The 24,343-nt window shown below is 47.4% G+C and overlaps 1 protein-coding gene across 1 annotated transcript in view; it reads right to left on the bottom strand.

Moving 5' to 3' along the window:
* Window positions 1-24,343, bottom strand: part of HS3ST4 (heparan sulfate-glucosamine 3-sulfotransferase 4) — a 397,741-nt gene that overhangs the window by 339,717 nt on the left and 33,681 nt on the right. The gene's annotated exons all lie outside the window — the stretch shown is intronic.

Raw genomic sequence — 24,343 nt, 5'->3', positions numbered from 1 at the left:
GGCGCACAGGTAACATCAAGTCTCCACAGTAGGTGTGGTTAATGGTTATAAAACTGAGCTGCAAAGTCTACAGCACTTCTTCCATGGAAAATGGAGGTCTATATCCCCTTCCCTTGAATCCAGGTGGGTTTCATCTCCTTGGACCTTCAGGGTATGAAGCAGTGCTATGTGACTTCCAAGGTCAGCTCAATAAACTCCATGCAGCTTCTACCTAGGGCACTCACCCTTAGGGCCCTGAGCGGCAGTGTGAGAGGTCTGACTACCCTGAAGTCACCATGCCGTGAGGAAGCCCAAGCCAGACGGACAGGCCACATGGAGGCATCTGATCAACCATCCCGGCTCAACCCAGCCTTTGCACCCAACCAGCCCAGGCCCGACACGCATGAATGAAGAAGCCTCCAGAAGATTCCAGCACCGGTTCATTTGAGTCCTCCCAGATGAGGCCCCAGATGCTATGGAGCCTCAGCTCCAAACCAGCCTTGCTGTGCACCGTTCTAGCCCCTGCCCCCCACTCGCCATGAATCCATGAGCCTAATAAAATGGTTGTTGCTTCACAGTACAAAATCCTGTGCGTTTGTTACATCGCAGTGGCAAACCAGAATGTGTTTATTTCCTCTGCTTCTTTGGGCAATGATCAATTTCTACGTTGTTAACCTGAGTTTCAACATCTGGAAAATGGGACTGAGGCTACCAATCGCTACCTCACAAAGCTCTCTGAAGACCCACCAAAATAAAGATAATAGTAGTAACAATAAACAATAACCAACATTTGTTGAAGGCTTCTTTTGATTCACAGCCCATTTTACATACACTAAATAATTTAATTCTCAGGGCGCCTAGGTGGTTCAGTTGGTTGAGCGTCCGACTTTGGCTCAGGTCATGATCTCACGGTTCACGTGTTCGGGCCCCTCATCAGGCTCCGTGCTGACAGCTCAGAGCCTGGAGCCTGCTTCGGATTCTGTGTCTCCCTCTCTCTCTTCCTCTCCCCTGCTCACACACTCTCTCTCTCTCACTCTCTCTGTCTCCCTCTGTCTGTCTCCCTCTCTCTCTCTTCCTCTCTCTCCTCCTCTACCCTTCTCCCTTGCTCTCACTCTCTCTCAGATAAAAAAATAAAAATAAAAAAAACAGAAAGCCTGCCAAAGATGAGCAAACATACAAGACGTTGCCTGACACATATTTCTGCTGCTGTTACTGTTGTTTTTGTTAAAAACCTGATGATTAACAGGCACAGGCTTGGGAAGGACAAAAATGGGTTCTTCCTACTTCTCCTCTTTCACTACCTACAGGTGAACCTTGGCATGGTCTGTCCACTCCTCATAATCTCCCCAGCCTCCAGAAAACGGGAAGAATATTCATATTGTGTATTTCACATGCCAAAAAGATTTCAATTTCACGCTGTAGTGAATCTTAGAAATGCCCCCCCTTAATCCTGTTTTTATTCTAAACCAGTATAAAAACTTTAATATTTCCTAATGGAGTGTACATTTATTCATTCCTACCAATCTAATGGCAATTTATGAGAAGTCAGGCAATAGCCAGTAAGATAAGCTTGAAGCTTTGGTTCTAAAAGTTCAATCAGTTAACCTAGGACAGCAATCACTTCTCCAGAATGAATAATGATGTGGAATAATATTTGGATGGAGATAAACCCTTTTTGCATAGAAAATTGCATTATCATGTGCAGCATCTCAGCTGGATATGTAAGTTTACCAATAAGGATATTGCTTCCTGCATTTTTATCACGGAGCTTTTTGATTCTGAGATTTCCAGAGGATTCTGCATTGAGGGAGGAATCCTTAATGTCTGTATAACGCGTGATGCTCTTGGAGCTACAGATGTGAGGGTGGGAAGGCAGGAGCTGGGCTCTGCAGCTACTGAAAAGCTGCCACCACGTTTTCCCAGGGGTTCTCCGTTCCACTTAAGCAAGGGGGGAAAGCTAGCCGTGCACAGTGAGACTGAGTTCTTTAAAGAAATGGCACTGAAAATAACCATCATGTCAATTTCAGCTAATGGGGCACAGTATGGGCTCGTTTTAAAGCGAGGAGGAGTGGCATGCAACCATTAAGAAAGAAATGCTTCAGCCATATGTGAGCATGCCCATCGAAGCACAACCAGGAACCAGTAACTCTGGGGACAGCTCAGCGCGTCTCTCCCACAGACGGGCACGGACCTCCCACTGACCAAGTCCCAGACAACCATTAGGGAAATATAATTATAAAGAAAATTAGTGAGAAAGAAGCCAAGGGGCTTTTTCCACTAGATCTCCAAAGACTCCCACCGATGTGACAGAGAGAACTGATTCCTGAATTCCACGAACTTCCCTTTCGCAGGTGTGACTGCTGAAATATTTCAGATGCACACACCTGTTTGCCAGCTGACGTGTGTATTTGAGAGCACCCTTTCAAATTCAGGAGGGAGCGAGCTAGCAAAAGCCCTCTCTCCTCCCACCACTGCCAGCATTCATGAGCTGGTTCCAGCAATATCCCAACTGAATTGTCTACAATGCTGGCTCTCCACGGAGGAGACAGCCACACTTGGCCACCTGAAGGAAGTTGAAAACTTCCACCAAGAGTCTGTTGGTGCCCACTGGCAGATAAGTGTAGTGACTAAGAGCACAGATATTGGTGTCAGAAAGACCCAAGCTTGAGTCTTCTGTTACTCATCTCTTTTCTCTGTGCCTCAGTTCCTTCCTCTGTGAAAGAGAAGCAAAAATGTCATCTGCTGAGATGCACTGAAGGATTAGATGACGACACGCGACGGCTCTGCATACTCCTCTGCCACCGTGAGCAGCTGTTCCTTTTCGGTTCTGAAGGATTGATGCTCTGCCACCTGCTAAGTGCCATCCTGCCAAAAAGTCTTATATGGAGACCGACCAAATACGGTGGCCTGCAGAAGGCAGCAAAAACTCAGTCTTCAAGTGGGCGCTGTCCACGACCAGTGGTGCTGAAGAGGAGCCCCATCTCTACCTCCTGAAATAGCACTCACTGCTACCTGACTATGGAGCCCACTGCTTCTGACGGCTAAAACTCTATGACAAGATGAGTAGAGCCACATCAAGGAAAAACACAGAGAGTATTTTTCCGTGTCAGCCTTCAAGTTTCTCTCACTTTTTTTCCTGACCAATTGTGACGCTTAACATCAACATTTGACTTGCAGTCTGATCTACACTTGCAACTCTTCCTTCCTCTTCCAACGCCTCATATCCACTCCTATCTCCATGCTTTGGTGCCGGTGGATTGCTTTATTCAGGATGATATAATCCTGTTCTCTGCCTAGCAGACTCCTTCAAGGTCCAAACAACAACCTCTATAACACATTCTCTGAATCTCCTCAGCCATATTTCCTTGCTGACCGATACAGTACTTTTTCCATCACATTAGAACACTTGCAACCATTTTGTGTTCAACTAATTCACCTGAAAATATTTTTCAAGGACCGTCACCAAGCTAGATATTGTCACAGACACTGGAGATTCAGTGATGAGCAAACAGACACCGCCCTTAATCTTGAGAAGCTCACTGTCTAATGGAGCAGACCTAGAATACGCATGGAATCAACAGGTGAGTCTGCAGAAAAATGCAGCATATGAAACAAGCACCTGGTGCACGAGGAGAGGAATGAAGAAGCTTTCTTTCCAGTGCAAGTGGAATCAGTACAGATCTGGAGGATGACTTAATCGAGGGAAAATGGAAAGGAAAGGCAGGAAGCGTTTCTATTTCAGTATCTGCCAAACATAACATCCAACAAATGGTCCCATGATACTCTAGAGACCAGGTGAAGAAATTAGAGCCAAATGAGACAATGCCTAGGACAAACCAGGGCTCATTTTTATCAAAACATGTAGGTTAGTAAGTCTCAACTTTAATGGTATACAAAAGACTACATACTGTATGCTCCCTTTAGAAAACTCTATACAAGGTAAAAACAGACATAAAGCATATTTCTTGGGGCCAGAGCGGGGGAGGGACTGCAATGGGGCACAAGGGTGACAAAGACACTCTATATCCTGATGTTATATAGGACTGTATACATTCATCAAAATTCATCAATTTAACACTCAAATTTTGTGAATTTTATTGAATGTAAATTAGACTTCAACCAAACTGATTTTAAAGAACGCACTCAAATATTTTTTTAAATTTTTTTTTCAACGTTTATTTATTTTTGGGACAGAGAGAGACAGAGCATGAACGGGGGAGGGGCAGAGAGAGAGGGAGACACAGAATCGGAAACAGGCTCCAGGCTCTGAGCCATCAGCCCAGAGCCTGACGCGGGGCTCGAACTCACGGACCGCGAGATCATGACCTGAGCTGAAGTCGGACGCTTAACCGACTGCGCCACCCAGGCGCCCCTCAAATATTTAATGTGTATAAAAATATATGACATGGCCCAGGATTCTACATCTTTTTTTTTAATGTCCATTTATTTTTGAGAGAGAAAGAATAGTGAGAGGCAGAGGGGGCAGGGGTGGGGCGGACAGAGGATCCAAAAGCGGAGAGCCCAATGCAGGGCCTGAACTCGTGAACTGTGAGACCAGGGCCTGAGCTGAAGCACGACACTTAACCAACTGAGCCACCCAGGCGCCCTGGATTCTACCTCTTTAATAAGGATCTCTAGCAAATCTGATATGGTCTGAGAACAACCATTCCAGAAATGCTGACAGTTGGATCATCTACTCAAAGCCGTACTCGGGAAGGTCTCTAGTTGTGTGATACATGACCTATTAATCCTGTTCAAAATGTTATCACCAACCTAGGTGTGGCAGAGACTGCCAGCTGCTCAACTCACCATTTATTCTTTCATTCGTCTGTAGTAAAGAATCCATATTTTATAAGGTTACCTAGTTCCCCAGTCAAAAGACTGTATTTCCCAGCCTCCCTTGCAACTAGATATGGCCACGTAACTAAGTCTTGGCTAATGAAAAGTCGATTTCAGGATTTCCAGGAAAACTCTTTTAAAAGGAAAAGACATGCTCTTCTCTGTCTCTTCTCTACTCCTCTCACTTAGAATATGAAGCAATGGCTGGAGCCCCAGCAACAATATTTAACCTTGAGGCAACATATTACAGAGGAGAAACACCTGTTAAAAGGAGACTGATGACCATGGTCTGATGACCGTGGAGGAATTACACGCTCTATTATTAGACCAAGCCTACCTCTGGGCCTCCTCCACACTGAAGAGAAAAATGAACTTCTGTCTTACTTTAAGACACTGTTATGTGCAAAGTTTCTGTTAATACACAGCTGAACCTAACTCATACATGTTTACTGACTTTACAATTCACACCAAGCTTGTCTCATTGTCCAATGTGCTGGATGGCAGAAATCAAACTTCAGGCAGATTTCTAGACCCACTAAAAATATGACTATAAAAGATATTTGGTCAAAACTGGGACAAATGAAAAAGTTTCTTAAGGGTCTCAGTGGACCCTTGCGATGTAGATGGGTTTTTCAAAAATTTGTTAATGTTTTTTTTTTATTTTTGAGAGAGAGAGAGAGAAAGAGTGCGTGAGCAGGGGAAGGGCAGAGAGAGAGGGAGACACAGAATCAGAAGCAGGCTCCCAGCTCTGAGCTGCCAACACAGAGCCTGATGAGGGGCTCGAACTCACGGACTGCGAGATCATGACCTGAGTCAGACACTTAACCGACCGAACCACCCAGTGGTATAGATGGTTTTAAAAAGCTATTTCTGGGGCGCCTGGGTGGCGCAGTCGGTTAAGCGTCCGACTTCAGCCAGGTCACGATCTCGTAGTCTGTGAGTTCGAGCCCCGCGTCGGGCTCTGGGCTGATGGCTCAGAGCCTGGAGCCTGTTTCCGATTCTGTGTCTCCTTCTCTCTCTGCCCCTCCCCCGTTCATGCTCTGTCTCTCTCTGTCCCAAAAATAAATAAACGTTGAAAAAAAAAATTAAAAAAAAAAATAAATAAAATAAAATAAAAAGCTATTTCAACCTCATGTTATGTTCATGGGGTGCAGTATAAAGAACACAGAATATGAACCTTTGCAGACTTGCCAAAAAACAGATGAAGCGTTGAATTTATTTCTGGACACTTCAAATGAAGAACACAATTGGGTGATCTAGAACGGAGCACTGAGTGTGGTCCAGAGCCTAGAAAATGTCAACTAAAGAATTTAGACTATCTAAACTGGAGAAGGGGACCCTGGGATGGGATGATACGGCTAATGGGAAACAGCTGTAAAGCCATCATGTTCTAGAACAGTAAGACTCATTCCACCCAGCTCTAAAAGGAACACGTGGAAGAGGATGTTCAGGGCCAGAGGGGGTCAGTAGAAGAAGAGCCATCAAGCCAAAAACGAAGCTGCCTTACAGAATATTGACTTCCCTGATAGGCTGACTGATTGATTTACACCTCGCCTTGTTCCCAAAATAAATAACATTTTTGAAGTGATTATGTGACAACACTATTCTGAGTGCTTTATATGTATAATTCATTTGATTCACACAACACTCTTAAGTAGGTACTATTATTATCCCTATTTTTATGGATGAGCAAACTGAGAAAGAGAGGTTAAATAACTTGCCCAAGGTCACACAGACAGAGGTTGGATGTAAAAGCCAAGATTTAAAGACAAGCGTTCTGCCTTCAGAGCTCATGAGCTCATCACCAGAAATCTATACCCTTTCTTCCTCACTGGAACATGCAAAGCTTCCCTGTCACTGAAACAGATCTCACCAGTGAACCGAATGTTGAGACGACAATTAGATAGACCTAACTAGGTGGACCTCTCGGACACCTTCGAAGACCTGGGGCTTTGGAGGAGCTCAGCAGGATTCCAGTCTGGGGGAACAGATGATACTTGAGCTTGTGACCTGTAAGACTTGATGTGAATTTAACACAACTGGAAGGTGGTTCAAGAGACCCATGAGAAATACGCGAAGGCACACATTTGTCCCAACAGTCAAGGCTAGAGATAAAGAATGTGAAAGCAACCTTTGGATGTGTGATAACTAAAGCCATGAAGCATTCACATTTCAGAAGGCAGAAAGGAGACCCTGAGGATGACCGACGCTAAGGCTCAAGCCACGAACCATAGAGTGGAAAGAGAAGCCAGCGGCAGCTAAGCGCAGAAACAGACTTGTGCTACGGAAAACAGTACAGGAGGCTTTCAAAAGGCTTCATGATAAAGAAGTGAAGACCTCTGTGCTTTTGCTTGCCCAGAATCTATCCATTCCCCCATATTCTTCTGGCGGCACCCGTATGCTCCCTGGGAACCACCCCTCTCTGTCACGTTTTCCTCGTATGATGGCCCCCTTCCCCCTGAATCCAGGATTGCCCGTGTTTCAGACATGGCGAACCATGAGTCTATTCCCCCATCACCACGGCTGGCTTAGAATGGACATATGAGGGCGCCTGGGTGGCTCAGTCAGTTGAGCATCTTGATTTCAGCTCAGGTCACAATCCCAGGGTCATGGGATCAATCCCTGCTTAAGGTTCTCTCTCGATCTCTCCCTCTGCCCCTCTCTCTCCCCTGCTTGTGCTCTCACTCTCTCTAAAGTAAAATTAAAAAAAAAAATTTAATTGAAAAAAAAGAAAAAAGAATGGACATATGACCCAAGTGGGAATCAACATTGAGACTTTCTGGTGGAATTCTTAGAAAAGCTACTTCTCTTGACAATCCAGGGTGCCTAGGCTACAAAGGTGAAAGCACAGAGCTTCTGGGGCCATCTTTGCCTCCACAGGGAAAGCCTGTCTATAAATAAACAAACACAAAATTACATCCAAGGGATTGCTTGGGGGGGGGGGTGCATCTGGTGCAGATCCAGCTCTTTGAATATTTACATATGGCCCCTGGATTTTCCAGTTACGTAAGCAAATAAATTCTCCTTTTCAGCCGGTTTCTGTCACTTACCCCTGAAAGTGATGCCCAATATATCACCACTGTGCTTCAGAGAGACCTCTGTCACAACACAGGTTTCTTTATGTATCCATGAGTCTCTATTAAATCACAAATTCTTTGAGAGCAAGCATCGTGTTCCCCCCACTCCCAGGGCAGCACCTAGCTCAGGGCCAGGCACTTTCGAAACAAACCCCACTGAATTCATTTGAATCAAGTGAATGAAATAATACAGGCAAAAGGGTGTCATAAGCTACAGAGCATTTTTTTACTATAATTCAAAAAAAAAGGCAATGTAATAGCCTCTCTCTACTTTTAGGACTTACTGAATCTGAAGTTCAATCAAGTTCATCGACAAGAGGTACCCTCAGAGTATTCTGTTCAGCTACAGGCAGTCCTACCAATCTAAGCCCGTAGCTTTTTTTTCCCCCCTCTCTTTCTCAAATGCATCCTTTAAGGAAATACAGTGCTGGTACTTAAAATCAAATCTTCTCGAAGTAAATGCTTTTCCTTATACAAAAACAAAGCAAAACAAAAAAGAATAAAGGAGTACATCATTTGAAGTAATAAAAGAAACAATTTATGATCCAGCTCTGATGTTCAAATGCAAAATGGGACGGAAAAAATGTCTGGGTATAATGAATCTTGCAACATTTGCGGAGGTCCCGCATGGCAAGGAAGGACAACAAATGATTCAAAAATAGAAACCCCTTCAATTCGAAGACTTTCTGCAGAAGTGAAGCAGGCGCACACGCACAAACCGTACAACGTAATCAAAAACATAATAACAAGATTCTAAACAGAAACTAAGAATCTACAATTTTCAGATTTTTTTTTATTTTAACGTTTATTCAACAGAGAGAGAGAGAGAGAGAGAGAGACAAAGCACGAGCGGGGGAAGGGCAGAGAGAGAGTGAGACACAGAATCCAAAGCAGACTCCAGGCTCTGAGCTGTCAGACAGAGCCTGGTGCGGGGCTCGAACTCATGAACTTCGAGACCATGACCTGAGCTGAAGTCGGAACGCTTAACCGACTGAGCCGCCTGGGCGCCCCAAGACTCTGTGATTTTTAGGCCCCGTGATGAGAAACTCTCACTGTATCTTTGAGCCACACTTACCTCTACACTCTTTCTTTCCATGCATTCTAGCAAACACAGATTAAAAAGGAAGAAACAGAGGAAAGAAGAGATACCATTTACTACAGCAATGACGAATGTAAGTTTGGGAGGGCAGGGAATCTGGGAGCCCCTGGCTCTGCCTCTGTGTGACCCTGGGCAAGTATTTCCACTTCTCCGAGCCTCAGTTTCTACATGTGCATAAGGGCTAATGTAATAGTGCCCCCACAGGTGGTTGGGATTGAGTGAGAAAATGGAATGGGAATTACTTACCCCAAAGGAGTGGTCACTGTTTTAAGAATCCTTTCATCGTGCATGGTTTAAATCAGCCAAAATCAGCAAGACTCCGCCACATGAAGGGAGCCACAACCTGAATGCCTGGTGGCTAACCAGGCTCTGCTTCTAACTACCAGTCCCACCTTGATCAAGGTAATTCACCATGTGCAAGGGGAGTCGCTTGGAACCTAAGATCTTTGAGGCTCCTTCCATCTAAAAGGACATGACCAAGCCAGACAAACACTTATATTAAGAGAACGGGCAAAACAAAAGAAACAAACAAAAACAAAACAAAACAAAACAAAACAACCCATGTCTTTGACTTAGACGGAGCCCTGAACACCGGCCACATAGTCTCTCCTGGGTCTCATCCCTTCCTTTCCGGACGATGCCTTGACAAGATGCCCTGAATCACTTCAGCCACGGGGAAGAAGCCAATGGCGAAAAGCATCATTTCTCCCCCTCATCGAAAGGTCTGTGAACCCGCACGTGGGGCTCTCCACCAAAGCTTAAGTGGAAAGGACATCTTTCAATAACCGACATCATAATCTCCCCCCCCACGCACACGCGTGTTGCCAGCCCAAACAGACAGAGATGCCCGGGGAGCACTTTTCAAGAAACAGTCAGCTTAAGATGTCACCCATCCAGTTCCCGTTGACCCTGATGAGCGATGTCACTGCTCCTTAGGAAACAGATACAGGAATCACAGACATTCACAACAGCCAACTACCGGAGAGCTCATTTACCGGCTTGCTTTAAGCGTGTCATTCACTACCGAGGAGACGGGGGAAGTGGGGAAGGACAAGTTGCTGCCTGTCTAATTAGAGACTTAAGACAATTAGCAGACAATTCTAACTGTTCACTCGTCCATTCGTTTCTTCAATAAGTATTTATTAAGTGCAAGGTTCTGTTCTGGATGCGGAGGATATCGCAGTACGCGAAACAGGAAAAGATCCTTGCTCTCGTGGAGTGTAAACAGAAAACAAGATAACCTCAGGCAGGGTCGGCGGTATGGTAAAGAGGCACCCGGGCTGGAGGGAGCAGGACGGCAGCTCATGCATGCAGGTCGTGGCCCGGACACTTCGAGAGGATACTAGTCACACCGGGAAGGAGTGACAAGAGAGTGACACAGCCGGGCAAAGCAAAGCCCAAGAGCCACTGAGGTGCAGATTTTCCTAAAGGGGACGCTGCTAGCATTTGAAGTGGGGCTGTTTTTCTTGCGTGGGTCTGTCCGGAGCATCACAGGACATTATTTAGCATCCCTGGACCCCACGCACCTGATGTCTCTAGGCAGGGTCCTCTCCCGCGTCACGGGGACAACCGAAAATGCTCCCCTCACTCGCCAAGAGGAAGGGCCGTGACTCTCCTGTTGAGAACCACGGATGAAGCAGAGAACCAGGGCAAAGGCCCGGAGTCCGCAGCAAGCTTGGGCCGTCCGATACCCAGAGAGGCAGCCCGGGAGCCTGGCATATGAGGAGCAGTGGGGAATGTGCTAGAAGCTGAGCTTACAGGGGCGCCTGGGTGGCTCAGTCGGTTGAACGTCCGACTTCGGCTCAGGTCACGATCTCACGGCTCGTGGGTTCAAGCCCCGCGTGGAGCTCTGTGCTGACAGCTCGGAGCCTGGAGCCCGCTTCGGATTCTGTGTCCCCCGCCCCCTCCCTGCCCCTCCCCTGCTCGTGCTCTGTCTCTGTCTCTCGACCATAAATACACGTTAAAAATTTAAAAGAAAAAAAAAAAAAAAAGAGTTGAGTTCCTAGTCGTGAATGCTTGGCTGTGATGTACTGAGTCTGCATCCTGTCAGCTGGGACGACTGCTGGCAGGAGACAGAGACGCAGAGCACAGAGGCCACACTCACCCACACGCTTCCCGCACAGCCTCGGGAAAGGGGGTACGAGGTTGTGGATAATGAGACTGCCGCTGTCCAGGGGCTGCCGATCACAAATACAGCAGAAGCAGAGGCAAGAGAGCGAAGTTCGCTCGCTCACCAGTCCTGAAACGTGCACCGCCACATGTCTCCCCATCGCCACGGGCTGGACGGCAGTCCCGATACACGCTGTCACCGGCTGAGCCTGCGCGTCAAAACTGGCGGCGGCCCGGGAGAAAATCCCGGGGACGGTTAACGGAGCACTCTTTAAGAAATGCTCCAAACCAACAGCCCAGAGGAACGGACACCAACACCGCGGGGAGGCGGAAGGGAAGGACCCCGCCAGCCGGGGGTAACGCAGAAGGCTCACACCTTGAATGGAAAACTCCAGGAACGTTTGAACCAATGGGTTTCATTTAACTTTTTCTGACGTACGAATGCGCAAGCGTGATAGAGAATTAATGTCCGAGTCTGAAGGACGCTCTTTCGATAAACACACGGTTTTCAAATTCTCAATGTAAAAGGATGGCCGTGGCTTAATTAGCAACACTTGATTCCTGGTGATCGTAAGAATGAAAGAGGCGAGGAAACGTGAGAACATTCACTGGGCACCAGAAATTTCCTATGTGCTATATAGAGCATGTAACCTTCACAGAAACACTCTCAAAATCCATATGATGAATCCCCTCCCCACCACAGATGTTAACGAATAACCTCCCATCGCGTATTCTCTCTTCTCACTTCAAGTGAATCACATCCAGTATTTAAAGGGTCAAGGTCTGGGGCACCTGGGTGGCTCCGTCGGTTTGGCATCCGACTTCGGCTCAGGTCATGATCTCACGGATTCATGAGTTCGAGCCCCGAGTCGGGCTCGGTGCCGACAGCTCGAAGCCTGGAGCCTGCTTCAGGTTCTGTGTCTCCCTCTCTCTCTGACCCTCCCCCACTCACACTCTGTCTCTCTCTCTCTCAAAAATAAATAAACAATAAGAGATAATAATAACAAAGGGTCAAGGTCACTCTGCAGGGACCGGATGACCCAGAACGGTCATATCCTCAAAGATAGGCTCTTGCAACCTGGGTTTGAATCGCCATTCTAAATAACTTCCTCACTATGCCTTTGAGAAAGTTAACTTTATGCGTCGACCTGACTGGGTGGAAGGATGCCCAGATGGCTGGGAAAACATTATTTCTGGGTGCATCTAGGAGGATGTTTCCGAAAGAGATTGGCTTTTGAATCCGGTAGACAGCGTGAGGGGCAGGCTGCCTCAGGCCTCGCTCGAGGGATGGCCGGACGCCCAGGTCTGTGCTGTCAGGCACACAGTGACTGGCTCGTCCTCGACCGGGGTGGGCCATCTGAAAGTAAGCCCGGAACTACGGGCAGTCGCCCATCAGGGAGGCCTGCCTGACCACGAAGCCAGTACAAAACAGAGCAAAGGATTCGAGACAGAGCCCTGATGGCTTTGAGTCCCTGGCTACAGCTTCTCCTGACACCTCTGGGCAACGCTGGACCCTCCAGTTAGTTGAGCAAATAAATTCCCTTACGGGGAAGGGTGACATCACTCGCAACAGACAGCATCCTGACTTACAGAAAACAGTATCCGTCACTATGGTCTGCAGTGCCGACGGTCTCAATGTTCACACAGGGGGACCACGGTGGCCTCTTAGCACACGCTTTGAACGAGATCCTTCGACAAGAGTGCAAGGGCTGGTGGCCGAGCTCCTCCATGCACAGACACTGGAAGTGTACTCTCCGTAATACCCTAGGGAATCAGCTACATTGCCAAGCGTGTTTTGTTGTTGTTGTTTTAAAACAAAGACTAGTGCGGAATTCGCGAAGCACATTGGCTGCACTGCAGAGAGAGCTCTCGGGAGGCCGATCCCTCCACAGCTGGGTACAGATGTGCCCCACACAACAGAACTCCGCTGGGGTCAGTGCGGCCGCTGGACCCCTCACCGTCCTGAGAATAAGGCCCGAAATCCCCACCATCAGGTGCCCCCCTCGGCTTCCAGCACTCTCTGCCTCTCTAAGGCTGACGTTGGGGTACATCCGCGTCACAGGGGAGGGGTCACCTGCATTCACAGGCCTACCTGTCCACATCACACAGGCCTACTCGTCACGCGAGCTGGCAGCCTCGTAAGGAGACGAGAAAGGCCCGGAATGGCTGGTTCGTGGCCGAGCGCCAGGCTACGCTGTGAATTCCTGAAGAGGAAGGAATTGCGTCTTTCGCGGACCCCACTGTGGCCCAGCACCCGGCACAGTAGCTGGAACAGAAGCACACGGTCCGTATGTGTTGGATACATGGTTTATGGTAGACAGGCCCCGGAGCCGGGAGTTCGTTTCCGGTTTCTGGTCCCAGCTCTGCCACAAGTCCACACACTCACATCCGTGCCCTGCGCCTCCGGGAGGGTGGGGGGGGACCGGGGGCCCCATTCCAGCAAATGAACAGGTGATCTCTGAGACCGGAGATCTGAGACAGGAATCCCGCACGGACGGGTTTGGCTTGGCCCGTCCTGCAATTTCACACATTTGTAGCAATCTTCCCAGGAAGATTTGGAAATCCGGCTTCTCCTACGAAACGGAAGTTCCGGCAACCCTGAGCTCACGCCAATCAAGGCAGCAGTGGGCCAAGGGACGGGAAGGGCTGCCTCTCTGACCCAGCCTGGGATGTCCCACCCTCCACAATCCCACACGTCCCTGTGCCGAGACCGAAAGTCAGCTGCACGTTATGGTCACATGACTCTCTTTCTTTTCTTTGAGTGAAGAAGTAGCTACGAAGACAGACCAAGAGGACCACGTTTTACAATTTTTTACGGGTAACACATTTCTTTATAGGAGTGAGTTTAATCCGCACCTACTTAATAACACAATGTATCATCCACATAGCATTTGCCAGATTCCATTCAAAACACACGACCTTTAGGGGCTCAGTCGGTCGAGCGGCCGACTTTGGCTCAGGTCATGATCTCGAGGTCCATGAGTTCGAGCCCCATGTTGGGCTCTGTGCTGACAGCTCAGAGCCTGGAGCCTGCTTCGGATCCTGTGCTTCCCTCTCTCTCTGTCCCTCCCCCGCTCATGCTCTGTCTCTCTCTGCCAAAAATAAATAAACATTAAAAAAAATTAAAAAAAAAAAACACACACACATGACATTTGGGGCACCTGGATGGCTCAGTTGGTTAAGCAGCCGACTCTTGATTTGGGCTCAGGTCTTGATTTGCGGTTGGTGAAACTGAGCCCCGTCTCGGGCTCTGCCCTGGTAGCACGGAGCCTGCTTCGGATTCTCTCTCTCCCCTCCCTTCTCTCTGCCCCTCCTCCCCCAATCGCACCGTCACCGTCTGTCTCTGTCAAAGTAAGTAAACTTTAAAAAAATAAAATAAACACATTACAGTATATTTAACCCATTCGATCCTCATAGCAAGACTATGAGGACCCTTATTTTTTAAAAGAGCCAACTGAGGCACAGACGGTTAAGTCATGTGTGCAGGGTCACACATCCAGTAAGGTCACACATCCAGTGAGCACCCAAGCTAGCAGTGGAACACAGGCAGCCTGGTCACACCCAGACCTGTTCACCAATCCAATCTCCCCTGCTTCTCCACTTTTCAGAGATGGGAACTTTGACCCGGTGACCGCAGGTGATCTTTCCCCTAAATTCAATCAAAAAGTGCAGGACAGGACGGGGCCCAGAATCCAAACCAACCAGCTTCCAGCCCACTGCTATTTTTTCCCCACCATAATGTTGAATCCTGTATCCCAGACTGGAGTTAACTGCTCGTCTAAGTGTCCCTCTGAACCAAGAGAACGGAGTCATGTTAGAAAGTCTCACTCGCTACTTTGTAAAACGTGTCGCCACATGACCACACTTAATGCTCAGGTGCGCGGGGGAAACAGACCCGAATGCAGAGGGATGTCGGCTGTCCGCCCGTGTAAGGAGATCTACCGGCACACGGGGGACCCCCAGTGAACTCCCGTCACCCTGCACCAAGATGCTTGAGACAAGAGAAGAGCTGACAAATCCAGTTATCCAAAGCCAGGTTCAGGATGGAAAGAGTCGAGATTATTCAGATGACTAATAACCAAAGATACCAGAAGTGTACCTCACAATACCAACATATGGGCATTTTCAAAATAATAAGATGTATGTGCTTGTATCTTGATAATCTGTGAAATACATCTTCCAGCCCATCAATAGATGAATGGATCAAAAAGAATGTGGTATTTATGTACATATATACATGTATACATATGTACATATATATGTACGTATGCATATGTAGATGTATACATACACAATACAATACACAACGGAGTATTACTCAGCCATGAGAAAGGAGGGTGTCCTGCCTTTTGGCACAAGATGGATGGACTCTGAACACATCATGCTAAGTCAGACAAAGAATTGAAAAAAAAAAAAATCAAACTCGTAGAAAACCGAAGATAAATTGGTTGGTTACAAGGGCATGGGGGGAGCAGAGGATAAGATTGATGTTATGTTTAAGGGTATAAACTTGCAATGAGTAGTTAATAAGCCATAGAAATCTAACGCACAATATAATGAAGGCAGGCAACAATATTGTAGCGTAATTATGTCCTGTGATTGTCTCTACAATGACAATCACATTACAATACCTAAATGCATCAGAGTAATACATCGGACACCTTAAACTTACATGTTATATGTCAAATATAGTCAATAAAGATCTACATCTGTTTATCTGTCTATATCTGTATCTAGAGATATGGATGGATGAAAGGAAAGATGGATGGATGGATGGATGGATGGATGGATGGATGGACGGATGGGTGGATGGATGGATGGACGGGTGGACAGATGGAGAGATGTATCCATCTTCCATTGTTCCTATTTCCCCATATCCTGGAGGCAGAGAGGAGGAAGCCTAGGCAGAAGGTTCTAGAAATCCCCTACAAGGGATGAATCTCAGGGATGGGTTTACTGGGAAGGCACTCTTGGCTCATAAATCTACAGGGTATGTTGGAGATCTTTAGCTACATCAGAAGGCATTATTTTTGTTATCACTACCACTGTTGACAACAAGAGTGTTGCCATTTTAGGGCTGTTTACCTTGTGCACAGTGCCACAAGCTTTACATGTCCTATCCTACTAATGAGCATAACTATGCCATGAAGTAGTTACCTCCCGATGAGAAAATGAAAACCTTGAGGGCTTGGATGACAGACCCAAGGTCCCACAGTTGCTACTTAGCAAGGGCAAGATCAGCAATTAAAATACAGAGCCTTCCATTAGCCCACGCTATACATTGCACCTCCTTCCGGAAATCCACTGGGTCCCATTCAAGTCCTGGGATGCTTTTTGGGTTTGGGGGCCAAAAGGCATTTCTGGAAGCTGTTTTGGGGTGTGAAGAGCTCCACGGAGTCACCCAGGCTCTGACGGTCCTTTGTGGCGCTCAGAATGCCAGCTGAAGGTCAATGGATGTCACCGTGAAAGCCGAGAAAGGAAAGGCTTGCTCTCCAGCGCTCGTTAGCAGGAAAATAATCATGCATTTCCTATTGTTTTGTGGCAAAGTTGCAAGGGTCAGCCTAAGAGATGGCATATCAATGCGGCCCACCAAATGAGTCCGTCGAGATGAGAATATCAATTTATTGGGGCAGACGTACGTCAACAGAATTCATACCATGTAAAAAGTTAGCTGATGTAAACTGCCTCCAAAAAATACTACCTATTTGGCAGTTTCTCTAAGGCTCATCTGGAGCCCAGGATCTGGGGGCGGACTGGAGGACGCGGGGGGACAGGGGAGGGTATGAGGGAATCAGGAAAGGAGCGTGGGAGACTACCATATTGGTTTTAGAATATTTGTCTTCAAGACACAAATTTCAAAATCGGAAAGCCTGATCCGGTTGCTAGGGCTGAAACTTACTCCCTGGATGGAAGGGTGGGCAGAACGTGTCTCGTGACACTCCGTAAGGGGTTCTGCAATGTTTCTCCCCCAATCTTGGGTCAGGAGAGGCCACCGAAAATGCAGTTTGATTAAGCTGTGCCTTTGTAACCATTATGAAAAGGTTTATCCTTCCAAGGTAGACTCTAACAAAATTGCATGCTCACTGTTGGACAGCAAAGAGAGAAACGCAAATCTTCCAGAAGTCCCAAGCAAGTCCTCTGATTTGCATATGATATAAGGAAGCATCTGTATTTTCCCAAAGGCTTGCACTTGCCTGACCTGAAGCCCCTGTCGATACGGCAATGTGCCTTAAAGGGCTTACTCAGTGGGCTTGGGGAGCCCAAACCCCATACCTTCCAAAGAAAGGACTGACCCTTGACCATGTCCTAGGAGATGAACTCTGAGCCCTTGGATTATCCTGCATAATCAGAGTGTCTCTGCACACCTGAGACATTGGGCCATGGTGACTAGACTGTGCTAACATGGTGATTTAGAGTGAGCAGCTGTTTTTGTTGGCCTGGGGCCCCAAGGGCATGCTACATCAGTTTGACTTCTGGAACGGGGAGGGGGTGGGATGAACCTGGAGACCAAGTTGCTAAGGTCAATCCACAAAGGAACTCCATGCCTCCGCGACTGCCCCCCAGGACGATCCCTGGACATCAACCCTCGGGGAGTTTCCCTGGGTGGCAATACTCATCACGTCTGTCACACATCATTGCCGGGACAATGAGCGCTGCCTGTGCTAACCCCAAACTTGGGTCCCGTGTCTCCTGGACTCTGCCCTCCGTGTGTTCTCCCTTTGCTGATTTTCACCGTAATGAACCACAACCGTGAGTATAACAGCTTTTCTGAGTTCTGTGAGTCTTTCTAGCAAATCATCACATCTAAAGGTGGTTTTGGAGACCCCCCCCCCACCCAACTCCACACGAGGAGGGAGGGAGGGAAGAGAGAAGGCAGAGGGAGGGAGGGAAGGGAGGAGGGTAGGAAGGATGGAGGAAAAGAGGGATAGGAATAAAATGAAACAAGAAGAAAACCCAAGGAGTTGCTCCAATACCAAATTTCTTACTGTCTGAGCTCCAAGTAATAACAGGAAAGAAAATGCCTTGTATACAAGAGCCCTGAAAGACACGGAAAATAGATAAAAATCAGAGGCCGCCTGTGCAGCAGTTGGGGAACAATTTCACCACTCCACCATCGAGATTGCTTTGCCTGACTGTCTCCCCAGGACGGCCACTAACCTCCACCTTTGGGAGGTAGCAACTATGCCCTTTTGATGAAAACATTCCGTTTCAGAAATAAAATAAAACTTTGAGAAGTGATCGGGAAGAGACTCAAACAGATGACGGCGTTAAATAATGCCTTTCTGTGGTCAGACAAGAAGGTAACACGGACCGATGCCTGGTTCTACGCCACCGATGGAGAACAGCGAGCGTCTAAGGCTCTGGCCATGCTAGAAACTCGGGGCTCCGTCCACACTCTCACCCTTCTCAATTCATTGAAAACCACTTCAAGCAAAAATCATTTGAAAGAAATTACCTCTGTGTATTACCCCATGAGCAGTGAAAAATGTCCCACACGAGGCTCGGTGGTCCCGAAGCAATAAAATTTTTGCTGAAGTGCAAGATGTAATAACTCAGGGAAAAGAAGTCCCCATGACAACAAGAGAACCGAAAAGAAATGAGTGAGAACCGAAGGCTCCGGGTCTCTTACAATACAAGGCGTCACTAATTTGTGCTTGGAAATCTGTCTTTGCGGTTGAAATCGCAGAAGGTAACACTTCACCAGAGGGGGGCGGGGGGCGGGGGTGGGGGAACGCAGTCACTCGGGTGAACTTGAATCTATGCCGTGCTTTCTCCATCTCCTGAATGAGAACGATGCAGGTGTGCTACGGGGTTCATCTCGGAGGGTTCGATATGCATACATAATACAGCCGCCACGGCCAATGCAAGAAACCACCCGGCAGGTGTCTGGGGTCGTTTTCCAAGCACCACATCCCATTTCTTGTTTCAGGAAGGAACTCCTACTTCCCTTCCAGAATCCCTCGGGGTTTGCCACTCCCAGCCTGGCTCCTCAGTGGGGCCCCACCTCTCCAGACTCCTCCCCGATGCCCGCACAAACATCCAGCCGAAAACTTTTGAAGCTGGAGGCTCTTCTGGAATCTGGGCTCCTACAAACACTTCGCCCCTGGGTCTCTGATCCTTTGTTCCGAAATAAAGCCCAGAGGGCCTTTATCAATTCCCAATAATACCTTCCGAACTGAAGGCCTCGCTTCCCAGATCATCATCATAGTAAGAAATAGCTTTACCTCTTCAGTGTCTCCCGAGGGTCTGCCAATCAAGCAAGGCACGTCGGTGAATTTATCTCCTTTACCCCAATCAGCATCCCTATGGCAAAGGCATTCTACTTTCCCCTTTGCAAGATTAAGAAGTAAAGTTCAGAGAGATCAAGCAATTACGCCCAAGGTCACACAGCTAGAATGTGGCAGACCTGAGATTCGAGCTGGGGTCAGAACGACTCTAAAACCTGAATATAAACCTACTGAAAATCCAATCACAACAGAAGAGCAGGTTAGTGTCAGGTGACAAGTCCCATGACGTGTATAACGCTTCTGTCCAGGGTCTCCACACTCGGCCAGACCTCCACCCTTCCAGCGCACCCCAGCATTTCCACCAGGTCTGGAACGACCCAAGTCGTAAATTCTGACTTTTATCACCTTAAAGCGTGCGCACGGGTGGATGTGTGCGCACATGTGATTCTACCCGGCTTTTGTCTTCCATAAAACACTTGAATGATCAGCCACCCTCGAAGCCACCCGTAATTCTAGTCATGAGGTGCACCAACTGGCATAATTCAGCTTTGAAAGGGCTCCCTCTAAACGGATTAAGTATGATTGAACGATGCAGGTTCTCCCCGGGTGTAAATGGGGTGGAGGTGGACGGGGCCGTTCAGGAAGGTTCGGTTAACTCTTTCCAAGCGCCTGTTTGATTCCCGAGGATTTTCTCCGCCCTGGAAGAACTCAGGTCAGCATCCTCAATCAGAAACAACACAGTACTGGGGCGCCTGGGTGGTGCAGTGGGTTAAGCACCTGATTCTTGACCTCGGCTCAGGTCATGATCTCACGGTTGGTGGGTTCGAACCCCACTTCAGGCCCCGTGCTGACAGCATGGAGCCTGCTTGGGATTCTCTCTCTCCCTCTCTCTCTGTCCCTCCCCTGCTCACTCTCTCTCTCAAAATACATAAATAAACTTTAAAAAACAGAAGGGCGCCTGGGTGGTTCAGTCAGTTAAGCGTCCAACTTCGGCCCAGGTCATGATCTCGAGTTTCACGAGTTCGAGCCCCACATCAGGCTCTGGGCTGACAGCTCGGAGCCTGGAGCCTGCTTCGGATTCTGTCTCCTTCTCTCTCTGCCCCTCCCCCACTTGTGCTCTGTCTCTCTCTCTCTGTCTGTCTCTCTCTCAAAAAACAAAAACAAAAGAAAAACAAAAAAAGAAACAACACAGCATCGGTATCGGACAAGAGAGGTATTGTTTTGATGGCCCTTTTTCTAAAGTATCTTAGACGCCTGCTAATCTTTACTTTTTTTTACTACCTACTTTTTTAAAATTTTTTTTAATGTTTATTTATTTTTGAGACAGGGAGAGACAGCATGAATGGGGGAGGGGCAGAGAGAGAGGGAGACACAGAATCCAAAACAGGCTCCAGGCTCTGAGCCGTCCGCACAGAGCCTGACGCGGGGCTCGAACTCACGGACCGCGAGATCGTGACCCGAGCCGAAGTCGGACGCTTAACCGACTGAGCCACCCAGGCGCCCCTTACTACCTATTTTTAATTGAAGTTACACTCACATGGTTTTAAAACAAGAGAAGTCCGCGGTGTAGAGGGTCTACACTACATGCCGCTCTGCACCCGTTTTCCTCAGCAGCAGCACGTCCCTGAGACTGCTTCACGCCTGTGCGTATAATGCCGTCTCATTCCTTTTAATAACTGCACTGTGTCCCTTCTGTAGATATGCTACAGGTTATTTAACCCAGCCTCGTTGTGATGTACAGTTAGGTAACTTCCAATATTCTGCCATTAAAAATAAAACAGAACTGGGGTACCCAGGTGACTCAGTCAGTTGAGCGTCGGATTCTTGATTTCGGCTCAGATCATGATCCCGGGGGTGTGGGATCGAGCCCCTGCATCAGGCCCCATGCTGGGCGTGAAGCCTGCTTACAATTCTCATTCTCTCTCTCTCTCTTTCTCTCTCTCTCTCTCTGTCTGCTCCTTCCCACTCACCCACACCCTCTCCCCCACCCCCACAATAAAAAATAAAAATAAATTAAAGCTAAAAAAATAAAAACGAACGTGTATGCGTGTTTCACTGTGGAAATGAGGTTTCTGTAAACTGAACCCAGGATAGTCTCACTCTCAGTGTAGGTACACGCCTGCCCGTACAGAAATGGTACTCTCCGACCCAGAAAGAAGGACCCCAGATAAGAAATGTACGCGCACCTACGGACAGCATGAGCATCTGAAATGAAATCTGTCCTGAAAACTGTACCACGTCTGTACTCCTTCCGAGTGGCAGGATCCGTGGCCACAGACAATGCAAAGATATACAGGATCCGGAAAGCACCGTGCAGTGTTAAAATACGCGTTTCTTCTTGGCGGCATCCGTGCAGACTAGAAATGATAAATGCCACCTGTAGGGCGTGTTGCATGGGGCATTAACATAATACACTTTAGACGCAACAGCAATCTTCAGTCATAGATCAGACCGATCGCTGCCAAAAACATTTCTCCCCTCGCGGTCAAGTGACGCCGTGAATCTTACCCGTGCTTGAGATTCTAAGTTAACTCAAAAGAATGTGGTGTCTGCGTGTTGAGGGCAGGGAGAACTGGGCATCCCCAGACACAGCTGGCCAGAGTGTAAATATTTATAGAAGCTTCCAGGAGGGAAATTTAGCAGTGAGTACGAAAAGCCTGAAAATCATGCTCACTGCTCACCTTCTGACCTGATGATGACGTGCCCGTGTATACCCGGGAAATGACCCCGAGTGTGTGTGCGTATCTGTGTATGCGTTCTGTATCCATTTGTTGACTGCAGTGTGGAATAAGGAAACAGAAACTATGTGGCATCACTTAAATACACATAATACACCCAAACCATACCAGGAACTACACAGTTAATAAAATTCAAGTAGTAAAAAAATGGTTTTAGGGGCACGTGGGTGGCTCAGTCGGTTAAGCGTCCGACTTCGGCTCGGGTCACGATCTCACGGTTTGTGAGTTCGAGCCCCGCGTCGGGCTCTGTGCCGACAGCTCAGAGCCTGGAGCCTGTTTCAGATTCTGTGTCTCCCTCTCTCTGACCCTCCCCTGTTCATGCTCTGTCTCTCCCTGTCTCAAAAAAAAATAAAACGTTAAAAAAAAATGCATGTGTCTTCCTACTAGATCATTATACAAAATGTATTTCTTACTGCAGGATACAGTGGGGGAAAAAAAGAAAAAAATTGAAAGCCACTGTGGTAATGGCATCTTCAGTGGCATCGTAATACATCAACACTCTATGTTTAGGCAGAAAAAAAAAGAAACAGGTTAAAAATTATATAGTATGATCCCAAGTTTGAGATAATACCGATAATCAAATATATACGCATATAAATGCACAGAAAAGCAACAATATCCGTACGTACAGACATTGTGGCCAATGCAAGAAACCACAGGATTTGGGGAGAATGTAATTTTTCCCCATGCGCTTCTGGTATTTCTGAAATTCCCTATGATGAACAAGTATCGTGTTATAGGCAGAGGAAAAAAAAAAAACAACAAAGGCTACTTTGCAAAAGTGTGTTTGCGGTAAGTAAACCACAACCTTCGGGTGGCTCCTACGAGCGAGCCACAGGTGACAGAACGTGTAAATGAGACGGCCAGACAACTGTTCGGGCCTCTGATGCACTCCTGTGAAAACCCATCTTTGAGAAATGCTGCATACCAACGCACAGGGGGCAAGCGGGGTGTGCCTGGAAAAGGTGCAGGAAAAATAAGAGAGTGGCTGTTCAGAATTTAAAGTATTGTGGGGGCACTTCGATGGCTCCATCGGTTAAGCATCCAACTCTTGATTCTGGCTCAGGTCATGATCTCACGGTTTATGAGTTCAAGCCCCGCATCTGGCTCTGTACCTACAGCTTGGAGCCTGCTTGGGATTCTCTCCCCCCCACCCCCACTCCCTCTGCCCCTCCCCCATTCTCTCTTTCAAAATAAATAAATAAGCAATTTCTCAAAAGTACTGTGTATCCTGGTGTAACATGTTCCTGGAAAAAAGGAAGGAGGGGAAGTCGGGGGGTGAAAAGTGAAAGAGAGGGAGCAGAAAAAAAATAAAAGGAGAAGAAAAATAAAAAGGAAAAAAGTACCAAAAAAATACCTGATTCCAAAACATAAATAAATCTAACGAAGCTTCCGTATTATGACCACAGGTCTCAGCCACCAAATAATCCTTCTGGGGTTATTAAATTTTAAAACGCCCAAGTACTCAATAAACATTGTTTTAACTCATAATGAGTTAATGAAGCAGCCAGTGACCTGACCTCTTTTAAAATTAGATAAGGAGTTTTGCAAGCAGGCCTACTTCCGGCCCGGATGGTGACTTCACTGTTGAGAAAACATAGCTACATTAAAAGAATAAATAAGGATGAGCGGCCAGCTTTAGTAAAAAACACAGCCATTAGTGACTTCGTTTCATCTGCTGCTTTGCCCCAGCGGTGCCCCAGGGTGGCACCCTCAAACTGCTCACTAGAAATGGCAGCTTTTCCGGGTGAATTCCGTTCCTTCATTTTCCAGATCGTTCTCAGGTGTAGACATGATCCCATCCTCCAAATGTCTACATTCTGGTTTGTGGGATATGATGGCAGGATTTCTAAGTAGTAGGTGATTTAGAAGTGTGATCGCTGGGGCGCCCGGGTGGCTCAGGCAGGTTCAGCGTTGGACTCTCCGTCTCAGCTCAGGTCATGATCTCACAGTTTGTGGGTTCGAGCCCCGCACTGGGCTCTGCGCCGACAGTGCAGGGCCTGCTTGGGAATTCTCTCTCCCTCTCTCTCTGCCTCTCCCACTATTTCTCTCTCTTTCTCTTTCTCTCTCTCTCTGGAAATAAACTTAAAAAAAAAAAAAAAAGGACGTGTAAAGTGTGATCGGATGCTCGTGGATGAGAACAGGTTCAAAACCACCCTTCCTGTGACCCCGCAGACAAGACAAAAGTAACCAAATACGAAGAACAATGGGAGATGAGTGTGCTAACTCAGGAGAAGTCAAATCACTTCTGAGCCAAAGGAAAAAAAGCAGTGG

Source organism: Lynx canadensis, chromosome E3, assembly GCF_007474595.2.
Source record: "Lynx canadensis isolate LIC74 chromosome E3, mLynCan4.pri.v2, whole genome shotgun sequence".
NCBI lineage: Eukaryota > Metazoa > Chordata > Mammalia > Carnivora > Felidae > Lynx > Lynx canadensis.
The sequence above is the reverse complement of the archived record's forward strand: the minus strand, read 5'-3'. Positions and strand labels throughout refer to the sequence as shown.